Raw genomic sequence first — 20121 nt, 5'->3', positions numbered from 1 at the left:
AATCCCAAGGGAGCAGAAGAGAATGAGCAGACCAACAAGTGAAAGGTGGTGAAGTTTGATGTGTGGAAAACGATCCAACACAAAACTCATCGGCAAGTGTACCGGGTCGCATCAAGTAATAAAACTCACGGGAGTGAGGTCGATCCCACAGGGATTGAAGGATTGAGCAATTTTAGTTTAGTGGTTGATTTAGTCAAGCGAATCAAGTATTGGTTGAGTGGTTTATCTTTAACAGAAGCTAAATTGCTTGGAATGTAAAGGGAGAGGGGAGAATTACAGTAAATTAAAGAACAGGAAAGTAAATTTGCTGAATCTTAAAGAACAAGAAATTAAATAACTGAAACTTAAAGTGCAAGAAATGTAAATGGCAGTAACTTAAAATGCAAGAAATGTAAATTGCTTGAATGAAAAAGGGGAGTTGAGGATTGGGGATTCATAATTTCAGCAAGGGAAAGTAAATTGCAACAATTAATAAAGCAGAAGATGACTTGGAAGTAACTAAAATTCAAACAGAAGATGAAATTAAAGTGCAGCAGGGTTCCCAGAAGAACCAAAAAGGAAAATAGGATCTTAGGTCTCAAGAGACTAGAAAGCAAAGTCTAGATCTCAATTGCCTTCCCAGATCCAAGTTCACAAAGCAATTAACAAGAAATAGAAGAAGAAGCATTAAAGGAAATTGAAATTAAACTCAATTATGCAGAAGAGGAATTAAAGAGATTTTGAACGGAGATTGAGACAGAATTTCCTCAATTCTTCACACCCAAAACTCAAACAAGAAAAATAAAAATGCCCACATAAGAACGAGGAAGAAGAGAGATCAATTCTCCTTCCCAATTCTCTGAAATCTCAGTGAAGTCCCTAAGAGAAAGTTCAAAAGCTCCAAATAAAAGTAAAGGTTCAAAGGAAAATTCAAAGTTTCAAAAGTAAAGTAAAAGTTTTAAATACATCAAACTAGCTCCTATTTATACACTTTCCATTCTTGGATCTTAGGATTTGGATGGGCTTTTGATTTGGTGAAGGAATGAATTTTATTGGATTTTTAAATCCAATTTTAGCCCATGAAGGATTGCTTCCAGGAGGCTGCCCTGCCCTTGTGGAGGGCAGGGCAGAAAATTGATGCGTGCAGCCTTGGTGCGAGCGTGGTGCGTTGGTGTGTGCTGCAGGATGCTGCCCTGCCCTCGCGGAGGGCAGGGCAGAAAATTTTGGTGCGCCAGTTTGGGGCCTGTGCGTGCTGCTGGTGCTGCCGAGTGATGCCTTGGTGCGCCAGTTTGGTCCGCTGGCCGTGCCACAACAAAATGCTGCCCTGCCCTCGCGGAGGGCAGAGCAGTGTTTCCAAATTGAAGTCCCGTGTTCGAGACTTGGCCGATGCACACGCTACTATTTTTCCTCGGCTTTCTTGGCACCATAATGAGGCCTAGTTCCTTGCTTTCTCCTTGTGCCGTGTTCGACTCTTGTGACAAGCATTGGTAGGCTTTTTCCTTTGATTTATTTTCCATGAAGGCCCGATACTCCCCTTGTGGAGGGCAGGGCAAGGTTTTGCTCTTCTTTGATCCAAGGCACAATTTTGTGCTCTGCCCTTATCGTGGGCAGGGCAGAGTTGCCTCTCAAGCCTTGTTTCCTTATGTTGCCCTCCTAGAGGGCAGTGTGCCCTTGTGGAGGGCAATACTTGCACTCCTCCTTTATGCGCCACGCCTTTTTCTCCTTGGGTCACGCTTTCTTAAGCCACGCTTTCTCTTTTCTTCTTTTCTTCACCTACAATCAACCAAAACAACCACTCAAAGTATCACTAAATTCACAAGGCTTATAAATCAATTAAAATTCAATTAAATTTAGCTTAAACCTCATGAGTTAGCATCAATTTAATGGTAGTTGCTTGATCTAAAGAAGTTATGCATTTTCACTCTAAATCACTTACTTAGAATGCAAGAAAGTGCATAAAGATTAATAAAACAAGTGAAATTAGCTTGAAAAATGGGTATATGATGACTTGTCATAACAACACCAAACTTAAATCTTGCTTGTCCCCAAGCAAGCATCAAAACTAAGAGAAATTGAAATGAATAAGAAAAGAACACATATCCTTATTAGGCATATAGCCGAACTTGATTTATGGAGTCTTTATGCAGACAATGATAACTCAATTATTGTTGCTGTTACATAATATACATCTTTCCTCAAAGGCTTGCTAAACTTGCTGTTATAAGACTTACTTTTTAATTACTCCCTTGCTAACTTTTCTTTCTTATAATGCTTTAACAAGCTTATTATTCTTTTGGAGGTTTGGTGTCTAATGTTGCAGTAATAGCCTTTGGCTTTAATTTTTTTGTTTCCTTTTCTTTTACTCAACATCTTTCCACCACAGACACATGGCTCACTATTTCTTCCTAGGATCATTGATGCCCAGCATCTCTTTGGATAACTAAATGTTCTATATCTAAGTTGTTCTTTATTGTGGACTTTCAATTGGCCATCCCAAATCAGTTGATCTAAGTGACCGGGTTTTAAAATACCCCTTAGAATTTACTTATCCAAGCATATCTTAGTACAAGAACACCACAGGCATATGTCCTAGGGTCCAAGCTATTGGTGTCCAACCTTTATTCTTTGTTTTTCTTGCCACTTTGGCCTTTTCTTCTTCCTTTTCTTTCTGTTTTTGTTCCCAAGGGCTTTTTTTTCTTTATTGATAAGAATCTTTATAACAGCAAGCTAACTCACAATTGAATGAGAATGATATTATGAAACAATTATTTCATGAGTTATGCATTTAATCAAACACAAATACCACCATTAACTTCCATTCTTACTTTTGCAACATTGGATATTTCACTTTTCAATTCAAACAATTCTCTTTTATTCAAGCATGTGGGAAACAAAACAAAATTTAGCTAAGTGATGGATAACAAGCATTATGCAGATTTAGCATTCTTAACAAACAATTTCACTTGCAACTAGATAAACACTTTAGCAAGACATACAATGGTTTCCAGATTCAAAACATTTCACAGCAGCAAGGATTACGTTTAGATACAACCTTCGAAGTTGCAGCCCTTTGATCCTTCCTTTTGTTGTGTTCTCTTTGAGTTAAGATGCATAATATCTTCAATTGTTGACTTATGTCCTGCATAATTCTCAAAGTTGCTTGCTTCTCAAGCCCTTAATTGTATGGTTAGTATGCATAAACTGAGTGTGGTTCCTGGATTTATTTTGGTGTGGGAACACCAAACTTAATTGTTTGCCACTGCCTCTTATGCAAAAATTTAACCATATGTGAAACCTTGTGTCCTTGCTAAAGGTTAATGAAATTAAAGCTAGAAAGAAGTTAAACAGTTGAATAATGTGTTTGGTTGCTTGGAGCTAGCATCATGCAAGAGGTGAGAATGTGTTTTTAAATGATATTTTTGGTGGAACACCAAACTTAGAATCTTTCATTCTCCCTTAATTTGTTTTGGTGTGCAACACCAAACTTAGCTCCTTGCAATCCATATCAATCATTCAAAATTTTTATTGAAAAAGCTATGAAAAGCAAACTACCTCAGGTCGGGTTGCCTCCCAACAAGCGCTCTTTTATTGTCACTAGCTTGACATTGAACTCCCTTTAGGGTGGTTGATGCTGGTGATATCTCAACTTGTCACCTCTCACTGTAAGCTTTCTCTGTGTGCCTTGATGCTCAATTTCAATATGCTCAAGAGAAAGTACTTGGTTGACAGTGTAATAATCTTCTGTTCCCAGCTGTTGATATACTAGTTGCACCTTATCACCTTTAGAAAATCCTTCAGTTGGAATTTTCTTATTCTTCCACCCTTTGTAAGCCTTCTTCTTGCTCTTCATCTTTTTCTTTCTTGTTGATCTTTCTTTCTTGACAGTGACTTGGGTTGTGATACCTTCCTTCTTGTTTATCATCCCAGCTTCTTTTTGAATTCCTTTTTCTTCTTGCAGCTGCTTATTTTTCTGTTCTACTGCCTTGTTGGCTGCTTGCTTTGGAAGGAAGTCACTACTTGTCTTGCTTGTTTCTTCATTCCTTTGTGATTCAGGAAAAACTTTCAAGGTGATGCTCTCCTCATGCATCCTGAGGGTTAGCTCTCCCTGCTCTATATCTACGATGGCTCTAGCAGTGGCCAAAAATGGTCGACCAAGTATTATGGAGTCATTCTCATTCTCTGCTGATTCTAGGATCACAAAGTCTGCTGGAAAGATGAACTTGTCAACCTTAACTAAAAGGTTTTCAATCAACCCTTTAGGATATACCACTGATTGGTCTACTAATTCCAAGGACATCTGTATTGGTTTCACCTCTCCTATGCCAAGCTTTTTCACTAAAGAAGATGGAATTAGATTTATACTTGCTCCTAAGTCACACATGCCCTTGTTGATGAATAGGCTTCCAATAGTGCACGGTAGGAAGAGGCCTCCAGGATCTTCAAGCTTGGGAGGAAGTCCTTTTCTGATTAATGCACTGCATTCTTCACTGAGCATTACAGTCTCCTTCTCACTCCAACTTCTTTTCTTATTGATGAGCTCCTTCAAAAACTTGGCATATAGAGGCATTTGCTCCAATGCCTCAGCTAAAGGTATGTTGATTTCCAGCTTCTTGAAAGTCTCAAGAAATTTAGAAAAGTGTTGGTCCTTAGTCTCCTTATGGAATCTTTGAGGATAAGGTAGTGGGGGTGTCAAGCTTTTCTCCCCTTGAAGTTGTCTTGGAATCGGTTCTCCCATGATCTGCTTTCCCTTCTTCAAATTTTGTGGTCTATTTTCTTTCTCTTGAGGTTGATTCTGAGAGTGATTGCTTGTTGTTGCACCTTCATCATTGGCTGCCTCTTTTTCAACTTGTTTCTTGTCACTTTCCTTGGGCTTCTTGGTGGCTTCTTCATCTTTCAGCAGTATTTTTCCACTCCTCAACTGTATTGCCTTGCATTCCTCTTTTGGATTAGGAATGGTGTCACTTGGTAGTGAGCTTGATGGTTTTTCAACAGAGATTTGTTTGAAGATTTGCCTAATCTGCCTCTCTAGGTTCTTCATGGAAGCTTCTTGGTTCTTTGTTGTCAATTCTTGGTTCTTCATCATCTTTTCCATGAGCATCTCTAGATTAGTGATTCTCTGAGAGTCTTGTGAGATTGGTTGGTTTTGGGGTGTTGATGGATGGTGATAGGTGTTTTGATTAGTTGGGTGGTTATTTGGTGGATAATGGTTAGAGTTGGGATATGTATTTTGTGGTTTTCTGTATGAGTTTTGTGTAGCAGTTGGTTGGTTGTTATGGTTTGTGTTTTTCCAATTGTTTTGAGTTAAGTTCCTTTGCCATGGCTGCTGAATTTGATTGTGGTTGTCTCCCCATCTGAGGTTGTGATGGTTCTTCCAAGAAGGATTGTAAGTATCTCCATAGACTTCATTAGCTCCAGGATTTTGGTTGTGCATGTATTGGACTTGCTCTTGCTGTTGCTCTTCTTGAATTTCTTTATTTTGCCCCCAAGGAGTTGATGGTTGGCTTGTGGCACTCACTGATGCAACTTGCAGGCCATCAATCCTTTTGGCCATTTGCTCAAATTGTTGTTGAATCTGCTGCTGCATCATTTTGTTTTGAGCTAGGATTGAATCCACTCCTTCCAACTCCATTACTCCTCTCCTTTGTGATGGTTGGCGTTGCCTTTGGTGAGCAAAGAAATATTGGTTGTTAGCCACCATATCAATGAGATTTTGAGCTTCCTCTGTAGTTTTCATGAGTTGTAATGAGCCTCCGGCTGAATGATCAAGTGCTTCTTGAGCCTTCAGAGTGAGTCCCTCATAGAAGTTCTGCAGCTTATCCCACTCAGTGAACATCTCTGGTGGACATTTCCTCAATAGTGCCTTATATCTTTCCCATGCTTCATATAAATTTTCAGCCTCCATTTGAGTGAATGTCTGCACCTCAGTCTTCAATCTTATGATCCTTTGAGGGGGGTAAAATTTGGCAAGAAACTTGCTCACCAAGTCATCCCAAGTGTTGATGCTCTCCTTTGGAAATGTCTCTAGCCATTGAGTGGCTTTGTCTCTGAGAGAAAATGGAAAGAGCAACAACTTGTAGCTGTCAGGAGGCACACCATTGGTTTTCACAGTATCACAAATCCTCAAGAAGGTAGATAAGTGTTGATTTGGGTCCTCCAATGGCCCTCCTCCAAAAGAACAGTTGTTTTGAACCAAAGTGATGAGTTGTGGCTTTAGTTCAAAATTGTTCGCATTGACATTAGGAGTAAGAATGCTACTTCCACAGTGTCTAGCATTTGCAAATGTGTATGAAGCTAGGACTCTTCTTTGTTGAGGGTTATTGTTGGCCCCTCCTCCTGGTTAATTGAGATTTGATGGATCTCCTTCCATCTCTTGGAATTCCTCCTCAGATTCTTCCTCTCCAATAACGTTCTTCCCTCTTTCAGCTCTTCTTATTCTTCGAAGAGTTCTTTGGTCAATTTCAGAGAGGATAGGGGAAGATCTTCCTGTACCTGACATACAAACACACACCAATAAACACACAGATCCAGAAAACCAATGAAACTTCAATCTATAGCTAGAATGAAGTTTTAGTTAGTTTAAGCAAAAATTCAAACAGTTAGTGTGTTAGCCAAAATTAAAAACAACAGAAAAGAAAAAGTGCTTGATCTAGATCTCCACTTCACTTAATCATTGTCAATCTATTTCAATCCCCGGCAACGGCGCCAAAAACTTGATGTGTGGGAAACGATCCAACACAAAACTCACCGGCAAGTGTACCGGGTCGCATCAAGTAATAAAACTCACAGGAGTGAGGTCGATCCCACAGGGATTGAAGGATTGAGCAATTTTAGTTTAGTGGTTGATTTAGTCAAGCGAATCAAGTATTGGTTGAGTGGTTTATCTTTAACAGAAGCTAAATTGCTTGGAATGTAAAGGGAGAGGGGAGAATTGCAGTAAATTAAAGAACAGGAAAGTAAATTTGCTGAATCTTAAAGAACAAGAAATTAAATAACTAAAACTTAAAGTGCAAGAAATGTAAATGGCAGTAACTTAAAATGCAAGAAATGTAAATTGCTTGAATGAAAAAGGGGAGTTGAGGATTGGGGATTCAGAATTTCAGCAAGGGAAAGTAAATTGCAACAATTAATAAAGCAGAAGATGACTTGGAAGTAACTAAAATTCAAACAGAAGATGAAATTAAAGTGCAGCAGGGTTCCCAGAAGAACCAAAAAGGAAAATAGGATCTCAGGTCTCAAGAGACTAGAAAGCAAAGTCTAGATCTCAATTGCCTTCCCAGATCCAAGTTCACAAAGCAATTAACAAGAAATAGAAGAAGAAGCAGTAAAGGAAATTGAAATTAAACTCAATTATGCAGAAGAGGAATTAAAGAGATTTTGAATGGAGATTGAGACAGAATTTCCTCAATTCTTCACACCCAAAACTCAAACAAGAAAAATAAAAATGCCCACATAAGAACGAGGAAGAAGAGAGATCAATTCTCCTTCCCAATTCTCTGAAATCTCAATGAAGTCCCTAAGAGAAAGTTCAAAAGCTCCAAATAAAAGTAAAGGTTCAAAGGAAAATTCAAAGTTTCAAAAGTAAAGTAAAAGTTTTAATTACATTCAAACTAGCTCCTATTTATACACTTTCCATTCTTGGATCTTAGGATTTGGATGGGCTTTTGATTTGGTGAAGGAATGAATTTTATTGCATTTTTAAATCCAATTTTAGCCCATGAAGGATTGCTTCCAGGAGGCTGCCCTGCCCTTGTGGAGGGCAGGGCAGAAAATTAATGCGTGCAGCCTTGGTGCGAGCGTGGTGCGTTGGTGTGTGCTGCAGGATGCTGCCCTGCCCTCGCGGAGGGCAGGGCAGAAAATTTTGGTGTGCCAGTTTGGTGCCTGTGCGTGCTGCTGGTGCTGCCGAGTGATGCCTTGGTGCGCCAGTTTGGTCCGCTGGCCGTGCCACAACAAAATGCTGCCCTGCCCTCGCGGAGGGCAGGGCAGTGTTTCCAAATTGAAGTCCCGTGTTCGAGACTTGGCCGATGCACACGCTACTATTTTTCCTCGGCTTTCTTGGCACCATAATGAGGCCTAGTTCCTTGCTTTCTCCTTGTGCCGTGTTCGACTCTTGTGGCAAGCATTGGTAGGCTTTTTCCTTTGATTTATTTTCCATGAAGGCCCGATACTGCCCTTGTGGAGGGCAGGGCAAGGTTTTGCTCTTCTTTGATCCAAGGCACAATTTTGTGCTCTGCCCTTGTCGTGGGCAGGGCAGAGTTGCCTCTCAAGCCTTGTTTCCTTATGTTGCCCTCCTAGAGGGCAGTGTGCCCTTGTGGAGGGCAATACTTGCACTCCTCCTTTATGCGCCACGCCTTTTTCTCCTTGGGTCACGCTTTCTTAAGCCACGCTTTCTCTTTTCTTCTTTTCTTCACCTACAATCAACCAAAACAACCACTCAAAGTATCACTAAATTCACAAGGCTTATAAATCAATTAAAATTCAATTAAATTTAGCTTAAACCTCATGAGTTAGCATCAATTTAATGGTAGTTGCTTGATCTAAAGAAGTTATGCATTTTCACTCCAAATCACTTACTTAGAATGCAAGAAAGTGCATAAAGATTAATAAAACAAGTGAAATTAGCTTGAAAAATGGGTATATGATGACTTGTCATCAAAGTTCCTTCTTAGTTACCTTCTTTTTCAAAGCTTTAAATAAGGAAAATCATGTATGAAATAGAACATGCTTCCATGGTAGCTTAGGATTTTCAATTCTGTCTTTAATTCTTCATTGCTTAGGTCTATGTTATTGAGCCTAATGTCTTGAATGCTCACTGTCATCTTGCCTACTTGTATGCTTGTCTCTTTAAGTTAATAAAAAAAAAAGAAAATGTTATGGAAAGAACAAGAACGGAGTCATTGTGTGATGTGCATTCTAAGTGTTTGTGGTAGGATGATTAGTAAGCTAAGTTGGTTCACCAAGAAAGGAAAGAAAGCAACTATCCATCCTAAGTCATAAATTTGAGACACATTCCTTGAGGCTAGCAAAATAATAAGATCCCAACAAGTAAAGAAAAAGAGTAGTACAAATGGAAATAAGAAAGGGAACACAAAAAGGAACAATGCTAGGCACCAAGGGTTATGAAACTGAGGCATGTGTCTGTGGTGTTTATGTACAAGGGATCTACTTGGATGAATAAGCTCCTAGGGGTGCCTTATCACTTGGTAACTTGGATTAACTAATCCAGGATTATCAGCTGAAAGTCCACTATCAAGAGTAACCCTTGTTACAGAGCACTTAGTAACCCAAAGAGGTGCTGGACACCAAGGTCTCAAGAAAGAAAGAATGACAAACCATGTGCCTGTGGTGTGTATGTATGAGGGAAAGAGACTTGAGGGAGTAAGTCCTTAGGGGTGTCTTAACACCTAGCACCTTAAAACCAACTGGTTTGGGAGTGTTGGCTGAAAACTTATCATAAAAAGTCGCCCTCTTACAGAGCACTTAGCAAAAAGAAAAATGTAATAAGCTTAAAGAGAAGGATCAATAAGAAAGAAGCCTCAAGGGATGCAATCAAGAGAGTGACTAGGGATGTGATAAAGGCTTGAAACCTAAAAAGAAAGAACCTAAGTCGCTATGCATGAATCTCCATGAACCATGAATGCGATTCCCATCTTTTCTTCTTGTTCTTTTATTTCATTTTGCTTATGCTTCAGTACTTGCTTAGGGACAAGCAAGCTTTAAGTTTGGTGTTGTGATGCCAGGGCATCTAGGCCAGTTTTTCTGACCTTTTCTTTACTGTTTTAAGGTAATTTCATGCATTTTTCCTAGTAAACAAGGCAAGTTTTGGGTGAAAATACACTTACACCTTCATTCAAGCAACTATTGTGATTTTTGCATGATTTCATGAGATTTTTGCTAGAATTACATGATATTTTAGTGATGCATGATCTCATGATTTTGGCTAGAGCTTTGATGCACTTTAATTGCTTGATTTCAGGACAAATGAAACATGGAAGAATCACGTTAGCATTCACATTAACTTAGTTAACGTGACTACTAACGTGGGATGGCAATTGACTTGCAACGTTAATGAGAAAAGTGATCACCAATAACGCCTGCGAAGCCATTTCATAGCCTACGTTAAGAGCCACGTTAACTAAGTTAACGTGGTACTTAACGTAGAAGGAAAGGAGGACTCCACGTTAATGAGAAATGTGAACTCCAATAACGTTTCTCCTCAACGTTAGTGGTAAAAGTGAATACCACTAACGTTGGGAAACTAGGTAATTCCCCACGTTAAGAGTCACGTTAACTAAGTTAACGTGACCTCTAAGGTGGATAAGGATCAACAATGCCAACGTTAGTGACACTCACTTTTGTCACTAACGTTGAATCATTTTCATTGCCTACGTTAACTCTCACGTTAAGATTGTTAACGTGAAAGTTAACGTGGAGTGGGGTTCAAAGAGCCAACGTTAGTGACACTTACTTTTGTCACTAACGTTGGAAGATGGCTTCATTACTACGTTAAGAGCCACGTTAACTTAGTTAACGTGGACTCTAACATAGGGGATTAAGGCAAATGGAGCGTTAGTGACAAAGGTGAGTGTCATTAACGCTCTCGAAGGTGATAGGTGCCCACGTTAAGAGCTATGTTAGCTAAGCTAACGTAAGACCTAACGTGGGAGGAAAAGGGCAAGCAACGTTAATGGAAAAAGTGATTCCCATTAACGTTTGCGAAAAGGGGCACAAGCCAACGTTAATGGGAAAAGTGAGTCCCATTAACGTTGGCCAAGAATTGAGAAGGAACATTAGAAGTCACGTCAAGACTTCTAATGTAGAGAATAACGTGGGCATATGAGGGTGGAACGTTAGTGGAAAAGGTGAATGCCACTAACGTTCTCGCACCCAGAAATGTATTCCACGATTAATCTCACTGAGTGCTTGAGCCTAATTCATATTTCTCTGCAAGCTGGGCCCACTAAAGATGAGAATTGCTTCAACTCAAGGTCCAAAGCCCACATCCAAGACTTGAAGAACTCACTAGATGATCATGAAGAGTAGTATATATAGGAGTAGTTTTGAACTAGTACTGGACTATTTGGGCATTTTTAGAGAACTACTCTCTGCATATTTACTTTTCTGTACTTCTATCATGAATTCTTCTTTTCTACCATTTTTGATTCCTAGAGCTATGAACAACTAAACCCCTTTCATTGGGTTAGGGAGCTCTGCTGTAATTTGATGGATCAATATTAATTTTCATTCTTCTTCTTCTATCTTTTCTCTTGATTTTACTAGAAAGCTTTCAATCTTAATTCAATTGGTTAGTTATCTTGGAAAAGAAACTCTCCATAATTGGATCTCTTCGGAACCTTGGAAGAGGAATGAAGAGATCATGCTAGAATTGCTTTCTCATGCTAGACCAATTTGGGTTGGGATGGATATGTGACTATAATCCCCTCAATACTTGAATTGGGAAATGTATGTGGTATAATCAGTGACCATACTTCATCTCTTCTCATGAGCAATTGACCAAGGAATTGGCTATTGACCAAGATTTGAGAGATTGAATTACCAAGGAATTGGAATTCAATCACTTAAGATTGCCAAGGAGATCAATGAATGCATTGATTGAGGAAGAGATGAGAATGAACTTGATCTGGAGAATTGCAACATCTCCTAAACCCAATGATTCCCCCATTTCTGATCTTACCCATTCTCTTTAGTTTCTGTCATTTACTTTTATGAGCACTACCCCAATTCCCCATTTAAGATTCTGCACCTAATTTTATGCTATTTACTTTCTAGTCATTTAAATTTCTGCATCTCAATCTAAATTCTGTTTAGCTCAACTAGCATATTCTTCTAACTAAAGTTGCTTGACCAATCAATCCTTGTGGGATTCGACCTCACTCTATAGTGAGTTTTTACTTGACGATAATTCGGTATACTTGCCGAAGGAAAATTTGTTGAGAGACAAGTTTCTATGCATCAATGTCATTCCGGTACTGCCAACGAGAAAAGTAATGATGTAAAAATGAATAGAAACGTATTTCGAATACGAACCAAAACAAATATAAAAATTTTGGTCTTAGGTTGGGGCAATGGTTGAAAGGTTAAAATTGTCCTTCCACCTACTTAAAGAGGTTCGTGCCTTGCTTTCGCTCTTTCATTAAATCTAAAACTCCTTCCCATTCAAAGAATGGAGAATAAGATTGAGAGAAGAGAAGAGAGTTGAGCACTATTCACTTCCATCTTCAAATCTGCTTTCCTCACAAACTGGAGCTCCGATAGACGAACCGTTTGTGGATACGCAATTCTCTCACCTCCCTTTCTGTTTCTATACTACATTTGTGGTAAGTACTTGCAAGAACTTTACTCTATTCCTCTATTTTTACAATTTTCACATTTTGGGTTGCGATGGATTGAAATGTATAATTTCTGGAGCTACCTGCATTCATATGAGCTTTTCTGGAGCTACAGAAGTCCAAAAAGAGCGCTCTTAACGGCTATGGAAAGCTGACTTCTAAAGCTTTCCAGAAATATATAATTGTTTATACTTTATTTTGGATTAGAAGGCCCAAAACTAGCGATCAACGCCAGCTTCCTGCCCCCTTCCAGGCGTCCAGTGCCCAAGAGCAAAGACCGGCGTCCAAACGCCCAGAGAGGACCCCCTAGCTGGCGTTCCATGCCCAAGAGACCTCATAGTATGTGGATCTCATCAAAACTCAGCATAAACACTTGCCAAGTGGGCCACAGAAATGGATTTTAGAACTAAAAATACTGTTTTACCCTTACTAGTTATCTGTTTAGTATTTAAGGGATTAAATTTATGTTATTCAGATTTTTAATCATCAGATTTGCATAGCATACACGTTTTTCACTTTGTATTTTAATTCAGTATGAGTTTCTAAACCTCCTAGGTTGAGGGGAGGAGCCTTGCCGAGCCCTATGAATTAATAAAAGTACTACTATTTCTCTTTGATCCGTGTTTGATTAATTCTAAGATGTATATTCGTTCTTCATCAATATGAATGCGTTGAACTGGCATAAAGTTATCACATTCTACATGGGTTTAGAGTGCGTATTTCATCAGACAATGATGAACCAACAACTTGAATATACGTCTTTCAAATGGCTAATCCATGACTTTGTTGGGGATTCTCGAGACATCAGTTCAGCCGATTTTTTGGGGAGATTAGGGTCTCTGATCCGGAAGATTCGACCTTGTCTGTGGTATTTTGAGTAGGATTATCAAGGAGAATAGACCGTACAAGCTTCACCCTTAATCAGAATGGATCTGCACTAAACCTGGGGTTCAGATCTGGAGGAGTATTGGCAGTTGCTTAAACCAGTGTTAATCACATACAGCATGCCATTGAAGAAATCACTCACAGGCAAAGAGAGTAGTAATACCAGAGTTAATTCAGAAATATAAAGCAACTCCAATCCTCGACTCTATTTCTATCATAGATTCCAATTCAGTATTCTTAACATGCATTACTCTTACAACTTCAAACCAATGACCTTTTGATCTGCCTGACTAAGACCTGCAAGATAACCATAGCTTGCTTCAAACCACAATCCTCGTGAGATCGACACTGACTTGCTCAGGTATTACTTGGACGACCCAGTGCACTTGTTGGTACTGCTGTATGAAGGTGTGGGGATTTGTGCGCATGAAGTTTTTGGCGCCGTAGCCGGGATTGTTAAGTTTGGACAAACTGACGGATTGTCTTGCTCCCTATATCAAGTAATTTATTTTATTTTATTTTATTTGAGTCTTTTATTTTTATTTTCTTCTTCTCCATTTTTTTGAAAAAATTAAAAATGCTTTTTAAAAATATTTTCTATTTGCTTTGTTTGATTTTTGTTCTTGGTTTGAGTCTTTTGTGTTTGTTCTTGCTTGAATTTTTCATTTTCTTCAAAGCTTTCTTTCAAAAATAATTTTTCTTTGGTTAAATCTTGTGTCAAGTCTTTAAGTTTGGTGTTTTCTTGTTATTTTTCTTTTAATTTTCGAAAATTGTGTTTTAGTTTTCTAAAAATTTTAAGTTTGGTGTTCTTGTTATGTTCTTGAGTTCTTTGAGTCTTTGAATTTTGTTCTTTGTGTTCTTGTTAGTCTTCAAAATGTTCTTGAGTCTTTTTTGTGTTTTGATCTTAAAATTTTTAAGTTTGGTGTCCCCTTGTGTTTCCCTCCATAATTTTCGAAAATTAGGGGTGCTAGATCTAAAAATTTTAAGTTTTGTGTCTTTTGTGTGTTTTTCTCTTTCATCATTAAATTCAAAAATAAAAAAATATCTTTTCTATCTTATCTTTCACTTAATTTTCGAAATTTTTTATTAAAAATTCAAATTTTATTTTTAAAATTTTTATCTTATCATATCTTTGTCTTCAAGTTTTCAAAAATAAAATCTTTTCAAAATTAAAATCTTATCTTTTTCAAAATCTTATCATATGTTCTTCAAAATTTGAAAAACTTATCTTATCTTTTTTAAATTTCAAATTTTTAAAGCAAATCTTTTTCAAAATCAAATTTCAAAATCTTATCTTTTCAAAATATTTTTCAAATCTTTTTAGTTTCTTATCTTATCCTTTCCAACTTCCAAATTTTAAAATCATATCTTTTTCAAATCTTTTTAATTTCTTATCTTATCTTTTTCTAATTTCAAATTTTAGTTTCAAATCTTTTTCTTATCTCATCTTATATCTTATTTTAAAATTTAAATATTTTCTTAATTAATAGCATATCTTCTCTCTCTTCTTTTTCAAAACCTCCTAACTAACTCTTCTATTCCTTAGTTTTCGAAAACTATCTCTCTTCTTCTCTCTCTTCTTTTTCAAAACCTCCTAACTAACTCCCATCTTTCTTAATTTTTGAAAACTTCTTCTTCTCTCACTTCTATTTTCAAAAAAACATTAACTAATTTTCAATTATTTTTAAATTAATAACTTAATTTTTGCAAATAATTAATAAATAAAATAAAAACAAAAAATATTTTAATTCTTATTTACTTTTTCTATTTATACTTCTTCTCTACTTCTTTTCGCTATTTTCAAAATATCCTTCCTCTATACCTCTTTTCTTTCTTTTCTATCTCCTTCTTTCATCTTCACTTTTCTCGAATATTCTATCTTCTCTCCTCACATCTCACTCTAAGGAGGAGTTTCTTGCCTATTGGCACAAAAAGCTTTCTTCCTTTCTTTCTTATTTTTTTCTTCTTGTTTATGACCGGAAACAGGGATAAAGAACCCCTCTTGACTCCTGATCCTGAACCTGAGAAGACTCTAAGGAGGCGTTTACAACAAGCTAAAGCACAATACTCCGGAAGAGACCTTTCAGAAAATTTTGAACAAGAAAAGGAAGACATGGTCGAACTACAAGAGGGGCCAAGAAAGGTCCTTGGAGACTTCACCATGCCTACCTCTGACTTTAATGGCAGAAGTATCTCTGTACCTACCATTGGAGCTAACAATTTTGAGCTTAAGCCTCAGTTAGTCTCTCTTTTGTAATAGAGCTGCAAATTCCATGGACTTCCAATGGAAGATCCACATCAGTTTTTAACTGAGTTCTTACAAATCTGTGATACTGTAAAGACTAATGGAGTTGATCCTGAAATCTACAAGCTGATGCTCTTTCCCTTTGCAGTAAGAGATAGAGATAAGCTATGGTTGGATGCCCAACCAAAAGAGATTCTTGACTATTGGGAAAAGCTGGTTAATGCTTTTCTGGCTAAGTTTTTTCCCCCTCAAAGGATGAGCAAGATTAGAGTGGAAGTTCAAACCTTCAGACAAAGAGAAGGTGAATCCCTCTATGAAGCTTGGAAAAGATACAAGCAATTGATCAGGAGATGTCCTCTTGACATGCTCTCAGAGTGGTCCATCATAGGCATGTTCTATGATGGCTTGTTTGAGATATCCAAGATTTCATTGGATAGCTCTGCAGCTGGATCCCTCCACTTGAAGAAAACACCAGCAGAAGCAAGAGAACTCATTGAGATAGTTGCTAACAATCAGTTCATGTACACTTCTAAAAGGAATCATGTAAACCATGGAATCCCTCAGAAGAAAGGAGTCCATAAAGTTGAAACTCTGAATGCCATGTTAGCTCAAAATAAGATATTGACCCAACAGGTCAACATGATCTTCCAGCATCTGACTGGAATGCAAACTGCAGCTGGCAGTACTTAGGAAACTTCTTCTGAAACAGAAGCTTATGATCCTGATCAACCCACCATGGAGGAGGTGAATTACATGGGAGAACCCTATGGAAACACTTACAACCCTTCATGGAAGAATCATCCTAACCTCTCATAGAAGAATCAACAGAAACCTCAGCAAGGTTTTAATAACAATCAAGGTGGTAGGAACCAGAATAGGTTCAACAACAGACCACCATTCCCATCTTCTTAAGGGAATATGGAGACCTCTAAGTAGAGCCTTTCTGACTTAGCCATTCTAGTCTCTAGCCTCTCTAAGACCGCTCATAGTTTCATTAATAAAACAAAGTCCTTCATTAGAAACTTGGAGATACAGGTTGGTCAACTGAGTAAGAGGATCCCTGAGACTCCCTGAGTGTAAGGCCATAACCATGGAGGTAGAGGCCAAATTAGAGGAGAATGGGGTGGCATTGAACAACAGTGAAGAAGCCTTCACTGGGCGTTTAATGCCTACAATGGCAACAAGCCTGGTATTAAACGCCAGTGAAGAACCCCTCACTGGGCGTTTAACACCCATCCTGGCAGAAAAGCTGGCATTGAACGCCTGCCAGGGAGCATTGACTGGGCGTTTAACGCCCAAACACCCAGGCTCTCTGGCGCTGAACGCCTCTTCATAACCCTCATACATACACCTCTCATACACTAATACACCCACATGGCTGAGCCCTATTTCTCCCTCTATATCGTTCTATTTTCTTCTTCTTCTACTCAATTCTTCTCTTTCCTTTATTCTTGCTCGAGGACGAGCAAAGTTTTAAGTTTGGTGTTGGAAAAGCATAGCTTTTTTCTTTCCATTACCATTCATGGTACCCAAGGTTGGAGACTCCTCTAGAAAGAGGAAAGGAAAGGTAGTAGCCACTCCCTCTGAATCTTGGGAGATGGAGAGATTCATCACCAAAGCCCACCAAGTCCACTTCTATGAAGTAGTGGCTGAGAAGAAAGTGATCCCTGAGTTCCCTTTCAATCTCAAGAAGAATGAGTATCCAAAAATCCAAAGAGAGATCCGGAGAAGAGGTTGGAAAGTCCTAACCAATCCTATTCAGGATGTTGGGATCTCATGGTGCATGAATTCTATGCTAATGCATGGTTTACTAAAAACCATGACACTAGTGTAAACCCAAATCCAAAGAATTGGATCACCATGGTTTGAGAAAGAATCTTAGATTTCAGCCCGACAAGTGTGAGGTTGGCATTCAACTTGCCTCTAATGCAAGGAGACCCTCATCCTTACACTAGGAGAGTAAACTTTGATCAAAGATTGGATCAAGTGCTCTCAGATATCTGTGTGGAAGGAGCACAGTGGAAAAGGGATTCCCAAGACAAGCCCATCCAGTTAAGAAGGGTTGACCTAAGGCCCAAAGCTAGAGGATGGTCAGAATTCATCCAAAGACCCATCATCCCTACTAGTAACCGGTCAGAAGTGACCATTGACAGAGCCATCATGATCCATTGCATCATGATTGGAACTGAGGTGGAAGTACATGAGGTGTTTCCCCAAGAATTGTACAAGGTAGCTGAGAAGCCTCACACCAATGCCAGGTTGGCATTCCCACACCTCATCTGTCACCTATGCAATTCAACTGAAATTATCATAAATGGAGATGTCTCTATTGGGAAGGACAAGCCCATCACTAAAAAGAGGATGGAGCAAACTAGAGAGCATGCACAAGAGCTTGTGCAACCGCCTCATCATGAGATCCTTGAGATACCTCAAGGGATTTATTTTCCTCTTCAAAGCTATTGGGATCAATGGCAAACTTCTCTTGGAGAATTGAGCACTAACATGGAACAATTGAGGATAGAGCATCAAGAGCATGCTACCACCCTCAATGAAATAAGAGAAGATCAAAGAGCCATAAGGGAAGACCAAAGGGCTATGAGGGAAGAGTAACAAAGGCAAAGGAGTGACATAGAGGAGATCAAGCATGACATTGGATCCTCAAGGAGGAGCACCAGACGCCACCATTAAAGGTCGACTCGTTCTCTTTTACTATGTTATTTGTTTTCTTATTCTAATTGAATGATCATTTGCATTTATGTCTTTAAGTTGTAAAATATCCCATATATCTCTCACCTTGCTTAAAAGAAAATTTTTATTGAAAAGAGTTGAGAGATGCATAAATTTTAAGTTTAAAATAAGAATAGTTCAATTATGTTAATGTGGTTTCATTTGCTTTTGTTTTCTGAATGTATGAATAAACAGTGCATATTTGAAATTGAAATTTTAGAATGTTGGCTCCTGAAAGAATAAAGGAAAAAGAAAAGTATTATTGATAATCTGAAAAATCAATAAAATTGATTCTTGAAGCAAGAAAAAGAAACAAAAAGAAAAAGAAAAAGCATGTTGCAAAAGAAAAAATTTCATATACATGCGAAAAAGAAAGAAAAAATGGCGAAAAAGAAAAAGAAAAAAATAAAAAGCAGAAAAATCCATTACTGCCAAAAAATCAGGAAAATGAGGGCAGATTGAAAAAGTCAATAACCCTTTAAACCAAAAGGCTAGGGTAAAAGGACCCAAGGCTTGGCTTTGAGCATTAATGCATAGGAGGGCCCAAAGGAATAAAATCCTGGCCTAAGCGGCTCAATCAAGCTGTCCCTAACCATGTGCTTGTGGCATGAAGGTGTTAAGTGAAAAGTTTGAAACTGAGCAGTTAAAGTCGTGGTCCAAAGCAAAAGAGTGTGCTTAAGAACTCTGGAAACCTCTATCTGGGGACTCTAGCAATACTGAATCATAATCTAAAAAGGTTCACCTAGTTAAAGTGTTTGTGGCATGAGGTGGTAATACTGGAAAACAGAGTGCTTAGGGTCACGGCCAAGACTCTAAAAGTTGTGTTCAAAAATCAAAATAAGCTTAACTAGGAGAGTCAATAATATCATCTGGATTATGAGTTCCTAAAGATGCCAACCATTCTGAGTTTCAATGGATAGTGAGATGCCAAAACTATTCAGAGGCAAAAAGCTACTAAGTCCCGCTCATGTAATTATAACTGAGCTTCATTTGAAACTTTGAAATTTATTGTATCTTAATTTAATTTTTTATCCTACTGTTTTTTTTAGTTGCTTGGGGCCAAGCAATAGTTTAAGTTTTGTGTTGTGATGAGCAGATATTTGATATGCTTTTTGACATCATTTTCATATAGTTTCTAGTATGTTTTTATTTAGTTTTTATTAAGTTTTTATAGGTTTTAGTGTTAAATTCACATTTTTGGATTCTACTATGAGTTTTTGTGTTTTTGTACAATTTCAGTTATTTTCTGGTTGAAATGGAGGAGCGAAACAAAAGTTTGATTCAGAGACAGAGAAAGCACTGCAGATGTTGTCCGGATCTGACCTACCTGAATTTGAAAGAGCTTTTCTGAAGTTAAAAAAGTCCAAATAGAGCGATCTTAACGGCTATGGAAAGCGAACTTCAAGAGTTTTCCAGAAATATATAATAGTCTATACTTTACTTCGGATTAGAAGGCCCAAAACTGGCAATTAACGCCAGCTTCCTGCCCCCTTCCAGGCGTCCAGCGCCCAAGAGCAGAGACTGGTATCCAAACACCTAGAGAGGACCCCTAGCTGGCGTTCCATGCCCAAGAGACTTCATAACACGTGAATCCCATCAAAGCTCAGCCCAAACACTTACCAAGTGGGCCCAAGAAGTAGATTTTAGCACTAAAAAGACTGTTTTTCCCTTATTAGTTATCTATTTAGTATTTACAACAAGAAAAAGCAATATTTGTAACAAAAAATTGTTACAAAAAAAGGGGCCATTGCAGTATGTCCCATTACAAAAAGCTTTTGTAACAAAAATTAAAACTATTACAATTCAAAGTAATATTTTGTAACAAATTTTTCTGATACAAAAAATCAAAAGTCGTTACAAAAGTAATAACAAATTTTGATCTTCAAATATTTTTTGTGACAATATATTTTTTCCTATCACAAAATTTTGTTATAAAAT

Source organism: Arachis hypogaea, chromosome 9, assembly GCF_003086295.3.
Source record: "Arachis hypogaea cultivar Tifrunner chromosome 9, arahy.Tifrunner.gnm2.J5K5, whole genome shotgun sequence".
In the NCBI taxonomy this organism is placed as follows: domain Eukaryota; kingdom Viridiplantae; phylum Streptophyta; class Magnoliopsida; order Fabales; family Fabaceae; genus Arachis; species Arachis hypogaea.
Note: the sequence above shows the minus strand (reverse complement) of the source record.